Below are 11615 nucleotides of genomic sequence, written 5' to 3'. Positions count from 1 at the left end.
GAAAAAGGCACGTCATCGAGGGAAATGAGGTGTCGATCTTAGACATTAGAATGTCTGAAGGAATTTTGCTTCGACTCAGGTCCCTTTCTGTATTTGAGGTGCTTGGAGTAAGCTGTGTTTACTTGTCTGATGTCCTTTCTTCACTCTGAAGGAACAGTCCCTTATGTTCTTGTTGCACCTCACTGGGAACTGGAGGTTAGCTTGATCTAAAACAACTATACATTTTTTTTTTGAGAGAAAAATATTAGAAATTGGAGCCAACACAATCAGTACATACATTGCTCTCAAATAGATTTTTTTTTCAAACGTGCAGAAGCAATTAGCAATGTATTTCCAGAACAAAATAGATTTCCCTGTATGTCATTATTATCCATGGATTTTGTTTAAAGATATCCGCAGTCGTGAATGTCAATAGCACTTACCGCTAGAAACACCTCAATCATTCAAGTTTCTTGGCTTCCAATGTCCTAATGATTTCTTATCACCTGTTCCGCACAACCCCCTTCTTCTTGTTTCTTTGAATTAATGCACTAATGTCACCTTTTGGCATCTATTGGAATGGCTTTGAATTGCCAAGATAAAAAGACCTAGGCTCTGGGAAATGTCTTCGCTACATCTCATTTTGGTTCTGGAATGCAGCCCCGGGAGCTTAAAATGTAATATTTGAATTCCGTTACAGTAGGATAAATTCTTATTGAGAGAGACAGGTTCAAGAGCGCTCTCTTTCTCATGATCACTGTCAGGTTGTTCAGAGCACAGTAAAACATGTTGTGCTATATCAAAAGACGGTCCCCCCATGCAGTATCGTATATAATATGGGGTGCTAAAGAGAAACTTCTTTGTCTAGAACACGTTATTTGGGACAGAAAAACACGGTTACATTGGTTTGCTTTAAAAATTGTGAATGTATTTTATTTATTCGGAGTTTATTTAAATTCTACACGGATATTAAAAAAAGACTAACGAGAAGGACCATGTTCAACTCAGTCTAGCTTGTTTGCTGCTCTTTTGCCGCAGAGAGCGTGTGTGTGTGTGTGTGTGGGGGGGCTTTTTCGCACTCCTGAGCAACTTAATGGTATCAGTTTAGGCTGTAGTGTAGACCGGCCAGGATTTCGAATGTAGGAGGAATTCTAAGGGTGGCTCTCAACATGTTTCTGGTTGAATTGTTAATCTTGTTGGGAAAGTGGTTCCAGTTTTCTGTTATCTGACATATGTCTTCCCATAGCAGAAACTCATTTGCAAGCACTGCACATAACCCAAGTGATATTACAATTCATGATCAAAGGCATCGGGAAATAATGCTTTAGCGAAAGCAGACACATTGGAACTGACGTTTTAGCAGACCTTGGGGCGTGTGTATATGGGGGGGGGGGTGCATTTTCTGTCACCGAAAAGCGTCAAAAGAAAAAAAACTAGCCCTGTAACTCATGCAAATGGTTGACAGGTAATATAGAGCGGTTATAGTGATAGTCATGATCCTTCAAAAGAGTTGAACATCTCAGCTGAGCTGAATATTGTAATGCTGTGGCGAGAGAGGTGTTTCTGAGGGGAAAAAGGCAAGAAATGCTGTGATTTGGGGAGTGCATAAACATCTGTCCGGGACTCCTCCCTTGTTCATCCCATTCAGTGCTGTGTGTCACTCCCCAGCTTTATCTCAGCGGAGCCGCCGCATTCCCTTCACGTGCATCGCTTAGTAACGCTAGTGAACACTTGCAACGGCGCTTTTTGAACAGTTAAAAACTTTCCGACGTGTAGATTGCAGAGAGTTTCCGACTTTACCTTGTTACTGTTTCCTACCTGTAAGAACATAAGCAGTTCCCCCAAACATTCGAGAAATACCAGTCCGAGGGCAGTGAATCAGTTCTCTATGCTATTGATCATAAAAGGACAGTGTATCTAGAAGAGATACCTACCAAACTCCGGGCCGGATAGAATTCATCAAAGGAACTCTTAGGCTGACTGTCAATAGAAATTGTTGATTAATATTGTCTGGGAAAGAGAGAGAAACCGACACCGGACAAAATCCTTCATTGGCCGGAAAACCTAATGCATCGTTTTCGTTTGTAACTCCTGTGATTGATTCTGCGGAAAACGTAAAATCAGACTAGTTCGGGGGCGGCGGTGGCGGGGGGGAAGGATCGCCTCTAAAATGAGAGGGTATTACCTCCCTTGAATTTAGGGGGGAAAAGTCAGTGGGGGTAGGGAGAGATTTAATCGGTTTCTTATACCGCTGAGCATTCAGAAATAATGCCAGGAAGTGTGTGGGTGGAAGTGTTAATCAATTGCATATAGGGAGAAACTTCGTAAATATTCTGCGATAAAATACAGCATGAAGAAAATGCTGAACAAAAGGATTTTTACCCGACTCATCGTTTTAAAGAGCTGATACTATCATATAGAACAGATTAACAGGTTTCTCAAAAAAGACTACTTTTAATACCATATGCAAAGTAATTATAACCATATTAGATGTTACTGTTTAAAATTTTAGTGAAACTATTTTACACATGAAAAAATGGTGCTCCTTGGAACCTAACATGACATTACAATCAACTTGTGAAAAGCTGGCATTAAAAATCGGTTAAAATAGCGCTGTGGTATGCTTCAAAAGAAAGAATCAGAGAGGAGATGGATGGTAATGAATAGACATGACTCAGTAGGTGGCTAATGTACAGAAAGGAAAGGCACTCCGGGCTAGAAAGAAGAACTGATCCTGATGCTGTTTTAGACTTTAATGTACCTTGTGTGGTCTTTGTGATATTTGAGGTTGCTCTGCATAGTCTGTCTTCTTGGAGAGTATTTAAAAATGAATGTGAGCTTCTGTTTGTTCTGTTGCTAATTAAAGCTTTGTTTAAAATCATTCATTTTAACTCTTGGTGGGCTCTATTTAATTCTAAATCACACAATCTCGCAACAGGCCGGGATGGAGTGAAGTATCAGAAGACTAGGCAGAATAATTATTCACTTGCTGGGATTTCATATGGGGTTTAAATGAGCAGGGATAGCGTGGACTACATCATGAATAATGGATGGACCTAATTTAAGAGCAGAAGTATTTCTGGTATATTTCTCTCGAGTCTTGTTGAAAGGGAATTATTTTTGTGCAAGCCCAAGTATATTTCTATCCTTTCCGACGGAAAGTCACCTTCTATAATGGCCGGGAGAAGGACTTAGATAATGACAAAGGGTTGACTGTAGCAACCCCACCTTTGTATGACCGCATTCTCCTCTGTGCCATTGGCTTGCTCTGGAGCCGTTGGGTACGCCTCTCTCTGCCTCAGTTTCCCCACCTGTGAAAGGGAGATGACGTTACCACTCTATACAAATAATTTTGAAAACATCAGCGCTTCGTAAGTGCTGAATTAGTGCTGGGCCATGCGAAAGGCGAGATTTCCTGGCGGTAACTTCTCCATCAGGTCTTAGCATTCCTAAAGTTACTGCAATAGCAGTGTTAACTGGCCACGCTGGTGGGTGAGCGTGTGCGGCGATTTAAGGAGGCGGTCAGAGGCAGGCCTGCAAAACTTGTCCCGAACTCCAGAATAAATACTAGCAAAGATCCCAAATTCTCACAGCGCCTCTGTGTTTCCCCTCCCCTAGTCCTGCTGCCCATTAGCCCTTTAGAAAAGGTGTCTGCACCGGGACGTTTATATGCTAAGCAATGCCCACTTCTTCCTGTTCTAGGGGAGTTAATCTAGTGAAAAGCAAGAGCAGCTTCCTCCCGGCGAATTGTCTTCCTGCTCCTCTGCAAGCAGATCGGGCTGAGGGCAGCAGCACCTGTTCGCCATGAAACCTAGTAGCCCCCTTCTCTCCCCTCCATGGTGCCAGCGTGCTGACACGTGACTTGGCTGCCAAGTGACCTTTTCTATCAGGGAAAAAACGAGCTAGCAGGGCCTCTTCCCATGAACTCTTTCTTCTCTGGCTGGTGTGAACTCCGCCCAGCCCGGCCCGGCCAGGTGATAGGCAGGCAGAGTTGTCGGGGCTGTTGAATGATCTTGCGAGTCTCTCTTCTCACCTGGCAGTATCAGGAGCTCTCACCGTACAGTGATTTGCGAGGCCGGGCCCTAGGCGGCCCGCCAGGTGGCTGCATTAACATTGTCAAATGCTCTCAGCTGCTTTGGACATTTCCCCAGGATACTAATGTCAAGGTACGCCCACACCTTGAATACTGCATGCAGATGTGGATCTCCAAAAAGATGTATTGGAATTGGAAAAGGTTCAGAGAAGGGCAACAAAAACGATTAGGGGCATAGAAGGGCTTTCGTATGAGGAGAGATTAATAAAACTGGGACTTTTCAGCTTGGAAAAGAGGCGACTAAGGGGGGGGGGATATGATAGAGGTCTATAAAATCATGACTAGTATAGCGAAAGTAAATAAGGAAGTGTTATTTACTCCTTCTCATAATATAAAAACAAGGGGCCAGCAAACGAAATTAATAGGTAGCAGGTTTAAAACACAAGAAAGTATTTTTTCATACAATGCACTGTCAACCTCTGGAACTCCTTGCCAGAGAGTGTTGTGAAGGCCAATACTATAACAGGGTTCAAAAGGGAGCTAGATAAATTCATGGAAGATAAGTCCATCAATGGCTATTAGCCAGGATGGGCAGGAATGGTGTCCCTAGCCTCTGTTTGCCAAAAACTGGGATTGGGTGACAGGGCATGGATCACTTGATGATAACCTGTCTGTTCATTCCCTTTGGGGCACCTGCTATTGGCCACTGTCAGAGGACAGGATACTGGGCTTAATGGATCTTTGGTCTGACCCAGTATGGCCAGTCTTATGTTCTTAGGATAGCTGGTAAAATTGTGTCAGCCATCCACCCCTTCATTGTCCACCATCTCTCTTTCTAGGGAAGAGGGGGGCAGAGTCCTAAGGACAGGCTCCTTTGGTATCAGAGGACCAAGTGGGTCCAATTCACAGGGCCACAAGGTCACTCCCCCCTCTTGCAGCTGTCTAGCAGAAGTAGCGGAGAGCCACCTTACCGCAAGCTTCCCTCCCGTCAGTAACTGGGAGTTTGTCATGCTACTTAAGTGTTTTGTGCTGTGCTGGCTTAACAAGCCCTTTGCTTTACCAGCAAACTTATTTTCCAGGGCTGAGCAATTAATTCACAGCAAACAATTGATTTGGTGCAATTAGGTTCTCCTCTTGTAGGGTAGCGGTGGAGAGGCTGCTACTTTCTCTAGTTTACAGTCGAATGGGTTTTGGGAACATGTGGCTATTTTGATCCTAAGTGTTCTGAATTCTGTTTGTGTTGCTTACGTGTGATTGGTCAGGTAAATCAGGGTGGTGTGTCTGTCCTGGGATTCGATGAGACAGCAAGCGGTTCCAGAGCCAGTACTGATATTGGCCTTGGAATGTGCTTTCCTCCAGCCACTGCACCAGTAACTTGGATGGCTCCAGTATTGAGAGAAGGAGGTGTGAACAGGGTGGGAATGAAGTAGTTTAAGCATCTGAATGGACAGTTGAAGATGGAATTTCATATGGATTTTAATGTCCTCCTATGCTGTGTTGTAGTGAAATTCATTCGGCTCAGGTGCTAGAAAGAGAGTGAAATTTACAGGCCGAGTCGAAATATGATTTTAATGGAGGAGTATTCCTCCCCTCCCCCGACCTATTGGATATCAAAAATAGATAACAGCTACTGCTGGTGGGTTTGTTTTTTTAAATGCCCAGCTGCATACCCTTCACATGCAAGGACATTTTTTATTATAATCTCTTAGGCGTGTGCTCACATTTTATTGTTTAATGGAAGAGTAAAAGTTCACAACCCAGGAAGCTCTAGTTGGGGATTGTGTAATGACACTGTAATGCAGTATATTAAAAATAAGTGCATCACCTTTCAGAAGTTCCTTAAAACAAACTTGAAGAGAAGGTAAATCTGCCGAGGGGGTCTGAAAGTACAGCGCATAATCAATACAGCAGCCCCCACAACTCTCTAGGGTTGGGGGACTAGAGCCGGGAAACCACACCCGGAAGGCCTCTGAAAGGTTCCCCTGAGGTATCGTATCTATTCCCTTAATCCCATTCACCTCTGTTTATGTGATGAATAAACACTGCGCGCTGGCAGGAGACCACTGCTGACAAATGGAAATATTTCCTGGGGGATGGGAACTGGAATTCTTACTGCAATCATCCCACGAGGTTTCCAAGCCCTCTAATCCCAGCCCAGGGGAACACTCGAGAACAGTGTCTGTACCTTTCCCCTCCTTCAGTGCATCTCAGGGCTGCGTTTGGGCCTGGGTTGAGGGTGAGAGGTTCTTGGCTAACAAATACCCAAGAAAAAAAAATGAAACCCGGGACCGATTTAAAATCCTCATTTTACCCGCTGGTTCTCCCCTACCCTGCTGGCAACGCTCTCCCTGAGATGTGGGTTTGCCTGGAGGATCGGGGCCTTAACTCTGCCTAACAGAGAGGAATAATTCCCTGCCCCGGGAAGCGCATGTGGCTGTGTGAGAGCAGCCCTGTCTCCCTGCGGCGGCGTGTGCGCCGGGAGAGGCTGGCGCTCGATCTACCGTCTCAGGAAGGGAAGGGGTAGCGACGATGTTTATTTGAACAAACGGCGAGCAATAAGCAAGTCTCGTTCTGCCTTTCGGCAGCATTAGTCGCCCCCCGGCGAGCCCCGGGCAGAGGGCCAGAATGCCATAAGTTACGTGGGACACGTAGTGGAGCTGGAGTTTGCGGTCAAGGCAGGCGTGAGTGTTCCCACTGCTCCAAGTTGCTGCAGTGCGTGGAAAGCCCCGCGATCGCGTCCCAGACCTGTCCGCAGAGCCCCTGGCGCGTCCCCTGCTCCGCACCGCTCGCCTGCATACATTGCCCCCGGGTTCATCAACTTCCGCGCCGAGGGGGGTGGAAGCGGCATCCCCTCCGTGCTTGTGGATAGAGGATGAAGAATAGCCCCTGTGTCTTAACTCACACCCACAAACCTCCCTTGCCTGTCTCTAGATCTAAATACTGGTCCCAAAGACATGAAATCACAACAGCTGAAGTTCAAGGACTTTCCAGCCCTGCTACTCTAACTTAGCGGGACACGTTGCCTCTTTCCAAACCCCCTTTGTTTTTCACGGGCAGACTTGAAACCTGTGCAGTGTCAGGGGCTCTGCACAATCGGGAGGAAGCCCTGACCCAGCCACAGCTCCTGAAGGTGGATTATTAATTATCAGTTTAACGTCAAGTCGGTTTCACAGGGCTTTATACTATTTAGATCTATTTGAGAGTGACCCGTACAGCTGCAGAATGTTGTCAGTTTCCTTATGTATCCTGCCAATTTGATCATCTCTGAGATCAACAGCATTTACCATTAGCTTGTTATTGGTATGTGTGTGAGACTTTTAACCAGGGGATGCAAACTAAAGCAGCTATATCAACCTAATCCGGAGAAATGATTTCAGTGAAACAGCGAGGAGAAGTAGATAGCATCAGGGACGTAGAAAGAAAGAGAGACTGAGTCACAGAAAAGAGTTTTTTTTTAAAATACAAGAAATAAAATGTAAACAATGGAGCTATCGGCGTAAAAACCGAGATGGACAAGAAATAAACTATAATTGTACAAAAGTAGTTATATAAATAGAAGTATTTTTCTCTCTTGCTGTACCGTTTGATTTTATTGTTGATTACATTTTTGTACCTAGTTTTTAAACAATTTTACAGCTTTACAAAATAAAGTATGATTTCAGAATATTTTGTCCTAAATTCCCCTGTACAAAGGGTAGTGATTATAATTTCTTGTTTTCACTTGGCTCATTGTAGCGAAAAAAAGTACGTTATAATGACTACTGTCTTGAGATAAACTGCTTTTTTTGGAGTGTGTGTGTGAATGGGGGGAATCAAACGTACAATATCACTCAATGTGTTTGTGTTTATATTAAATGCAATGGTTTTACTTGCAGTTATAATATCCTGCCTGGGTGGGCTTTTTATCCCTAATGCTAAAATGTACTATGCCAGGGAAATTCAGTATTGGTACAATTCATGTAATTGTACAATTCGATACTTTTCAGGTAGCAGTGTTAGCATATTTCCACGCCAGACATTTTTAATAACATAAAGGGACTGCAGTAGCAGCATACGAACAATATGTATGTGTTTACGTAGGATTTTTTAGATTATTCTTTCTTTAAAGTGCACACTTCGAATGTATACAGCTATTTCACCATGATGACAATTTGACTAAATTATACACGAGCAAGAAAAGTAATTAGAGAATAAAGGGCTTCTTATTTACAGCAATTTATACGAGGAAAATAATCTTTGTTCTGACCACCTTCTTGGCTCCTAAATCGCAATACTCATGGTGACACACAGGAAAATGTTCACATGCCAAATTGAGTTTGGAAAAATCTCAGTAGCATTTCAGATATAAGGAAATGCATTTGTTGTTCTCTCTCTTTCTCCTTCCTCTTCTCCTCCCCCTTCCCTTTTGGCAGTGGGAGCCTTTTAAATGTACATCCTACAGTTTATTGTTTCTGTTGTTACTTTGGTCACATGTGTTTCTGATATCTCTTCTGCGTTCAACATACTCTGTTGTGTTAGAAAGATTTTACACTCATCTGGCTAAGAAAAAAAAAACTTGCCAACACTATATGATGCCCAGTTGAACGTTGGCCAACTACCTTCACTTTTTAAAGCCTCTTTCCCCACCCATCAGACCAGAATCTGTACAATAAACTGTAATGGAATATGTTTATTCCCCCTGACAGACCTCAGCAATGCATTTACCCAAGTCGATAGCAATTACACTGAGTGCTTGCTGGAAGGAAACAATATTAAAATAATAAAGATGTCTAAAGAAAAATATTTGGAGACAGGCCTATAAAAGTGAAACTTAATAATCACTCAAACAAACAACCACCTTGGATTTGAAGAGAAATCTACTCCGTGGAAATGGGCTGCAGCAGTGAAGGTGAGGACAATTTCACAGTGCTGTGTGAGCCAGATGGGCCAAATCCTGACCTCAATGGGAACTCCTGTTGAAAAACCCAGGGCCCACCCAGAACCACGCTTTTTTGAAATCAAGGATCTATCAGTGGAACTTGCTCTGTTGTGCTCGAGGGCCGGGCGGAATCCCTCGCTGTTATGGGACGCTGAGCATGTAGCCTAACAAAGAGAAGAGACCCACCGGGAGCCACTGCTCTTTCCAAGCAGGGACCCGGCGGTGGGTGATCTCGGGCGCTGAGCTCTGCCCCGTGGATTCTGCCAGGGTCGGGAAGGTGCAACTAGAAAGCTCACACTGGTTTCTAAAAGCCCAGCTAGGCTCGTTAGCCTTCCTCTGTGGAGCTGCTGCCATGCACGTGGGAGCTACCGGGGGGGGGGGGGGGGGGGGGGGGCAGAAACAAGCGCTCCGATTCTCTCAGCTGCTCCCTTGCCAGCCCGTGCTGTGCCCGGCTGGATGGTGTGAGCGCGGAGGCGCAGCTTACCTGCCCCTCGGAGAAATGGGGAGAGGAGGGGGCCCGGTTTGCTACAGAGGCACAAATAAAAGCAAACGCGGACCCCCGCTGTTTGTGCAACAGGCGCCTCGCCTCGTGCAGCCGCCGGCAGGCAGGAGCTGCGCGTACCCAGTTTACTGGGCACTGCAGCATGTGCTCATTTCAGCCTTGGGTTTACACAGGGCCGCTAGAAAACTCTGCAGCCACTGCGGTGTCTTGTGGGACGGGGAGACGGATCCCAAGGCAATGTGTGTCTCAGCCTGAAACGAGACCCCCCCAAATCCCCTGGGATGACGATGATATTACTGACATGCAAGTACAGGACGGCCTTACGGATCCTCATGTGTCTGGTTTCAATTATTCTGTCTTGCCTGAGTAATAGCTAAAATAACTGACATGATGTAGCCATTCCGGTAATACCCCATGTCTCCCCTGGCTCAGATTGATACATGTGCATAGCATGGGCCACAAGATGCCCTCTAGATTTGCTCACGGAAAGCTCCCACATATTCCCCCCCCCCCATGATTTTCCCCATGGTTTGGGATGAGCCGAGCCTTTTGTATGGACACTAAAACGTCTGACCACTCCACCCCATTGTCCCACAACTCCCAGCCTCTGCAGAGGCGAACAATCCCCCAAGGAACTTGGCGCACTGCTGGAGACTGAGTTCTAACCTTCACATTGGAGAGAACTGCTGTGCAGTGGCTTGTGGCATGTAGGTATTACTCAGGGTACCTGTGACTCTGCAGGGTATGGGAATCTTGACTCTCTTCCACTCCTCCTCCTCCCCCCCCCCCATTTTCTTACCACAAAACGAATCTCCATGTGCATTTTTGGAGTTCTGTCTGGACAACCTCGGCATAAAACACAAATGCACAGGTTCCTTGGCAACTAAGGTAAGTGGTGGTCATGGTGATGGGGCCTTGGACCTGTTAGGATTTTAAGTTAACACAGCAAATTAGCAACTGAGCCAGGAGGAAACTCCATTTCTGAGGATGATCATGGCTTATTATCTGATCTCATCAACGGATGTTGCTATGTATCTGTTTCAGTTAAAATGCCTGTTTGTATAAAGAAGACATGATATGTGTATACATTTACATTTTGTATTTATAGGGGTATTTGCTACTAGAGTAGGCCTTTAATGAACAAATCTGGGGCTGTTATATTATGGCCATAGGGATAATTGCAGTGATAAATTCACACACATATATTTATGGCACCACTGTCTCTCATCATTACATAGCCTGGTGGAGAATGTGGGTAGGGACTGCCTACAATGCTGGTCAATATTGTTTCCTTGTGCTCCTCCATCTGGCTGTCTGTATCCAGTTGTCTCTTGTCTTACACTCTTTAGGGGCAGGGACTGTCTTTTGTTCTATGTTGTACAGTGCCTAGCGCAGAGGTGGGCAAACTACGGCCTGCGGGACCATCCTGCCCGGCCCCTGAGCTCCTGGCCGGGGAGGCTTGCCCCCTCTCCCCTGTAGTTATGCTGCTGCACGGGCAGCGGGGCTGCGAGCTCCTGCTGCTTTGAGCGGCATGGTAAGGGGGCGGCGGCAGCACATGGGGTGGTGGTGGTGGGGTTAGGTGGAGGCCCAGGGGGGACAGTCAGGGGACAGGGAGCGGTTGGATGGGACGGAGGTTCTGGGGCAGTCTGAGGTCAGGGAACAGGGGAGGTTGGATAGGGTGTGGGAGTCCCGGGTGGTCTGTTGGGGTGTGTGTGTGGATAGGGGCTGGGAGTCAGTCAGGGGACAAGGAGCAGGGAGGGTTGGATGGGTTGGGAGTTCTGAGGGGGCAGTCAGGGGGCAGAAAGTGGGGGAGCAGATAAGGGGTGGGGGCCAGACTGTTTGGGGGGCACAGCCTTCCCTACCCGGCCCTCCATACTGTTTCCCACCCCGATATGGCCCTTGGGCCATAAAGTTTGCCCACCCCTGGCCTAGCACAATGGGGTCCTGGTCCATGATTTGGAGTAAATAATAACAATACTATTCACCATCAGAGCACTCCATGGGAAAATACTATCAGTCTGCATCATGGAGGGGAAGAGAAGCACCTGCAGGGGAGAGGAGGGAGGGTTAAAGAAAAGCAAGGAAAACACAGAGCCTCAGGAAGAGGGATAGATGGGAAGGTGGGAGTGAGCTAAACCTAGACTTAATTAACCACGTTAGTACTTCTTTGTAGGTGTCTCAGC

The sequence above is a fragment of the Chrysemys picta genome, chromosome 8 (assembly GCF_011386835.1).
Source record: "Chrysemys picta bellii isolate R12L10 chromosome 8, ASM1138683v2, whole genome shotgun sequence".
NCBI classification, from domain to species: domain Eukaryota; kingdom Metazoa; phylum Chordata; order Testudines; family Emydidae; genus Chrysemys; species Chrysemys picta.
The sequence above is the reverse complement of the archived record's forward strand: the minus strand, read 5'-3'. Positions refer to the sequence as shown.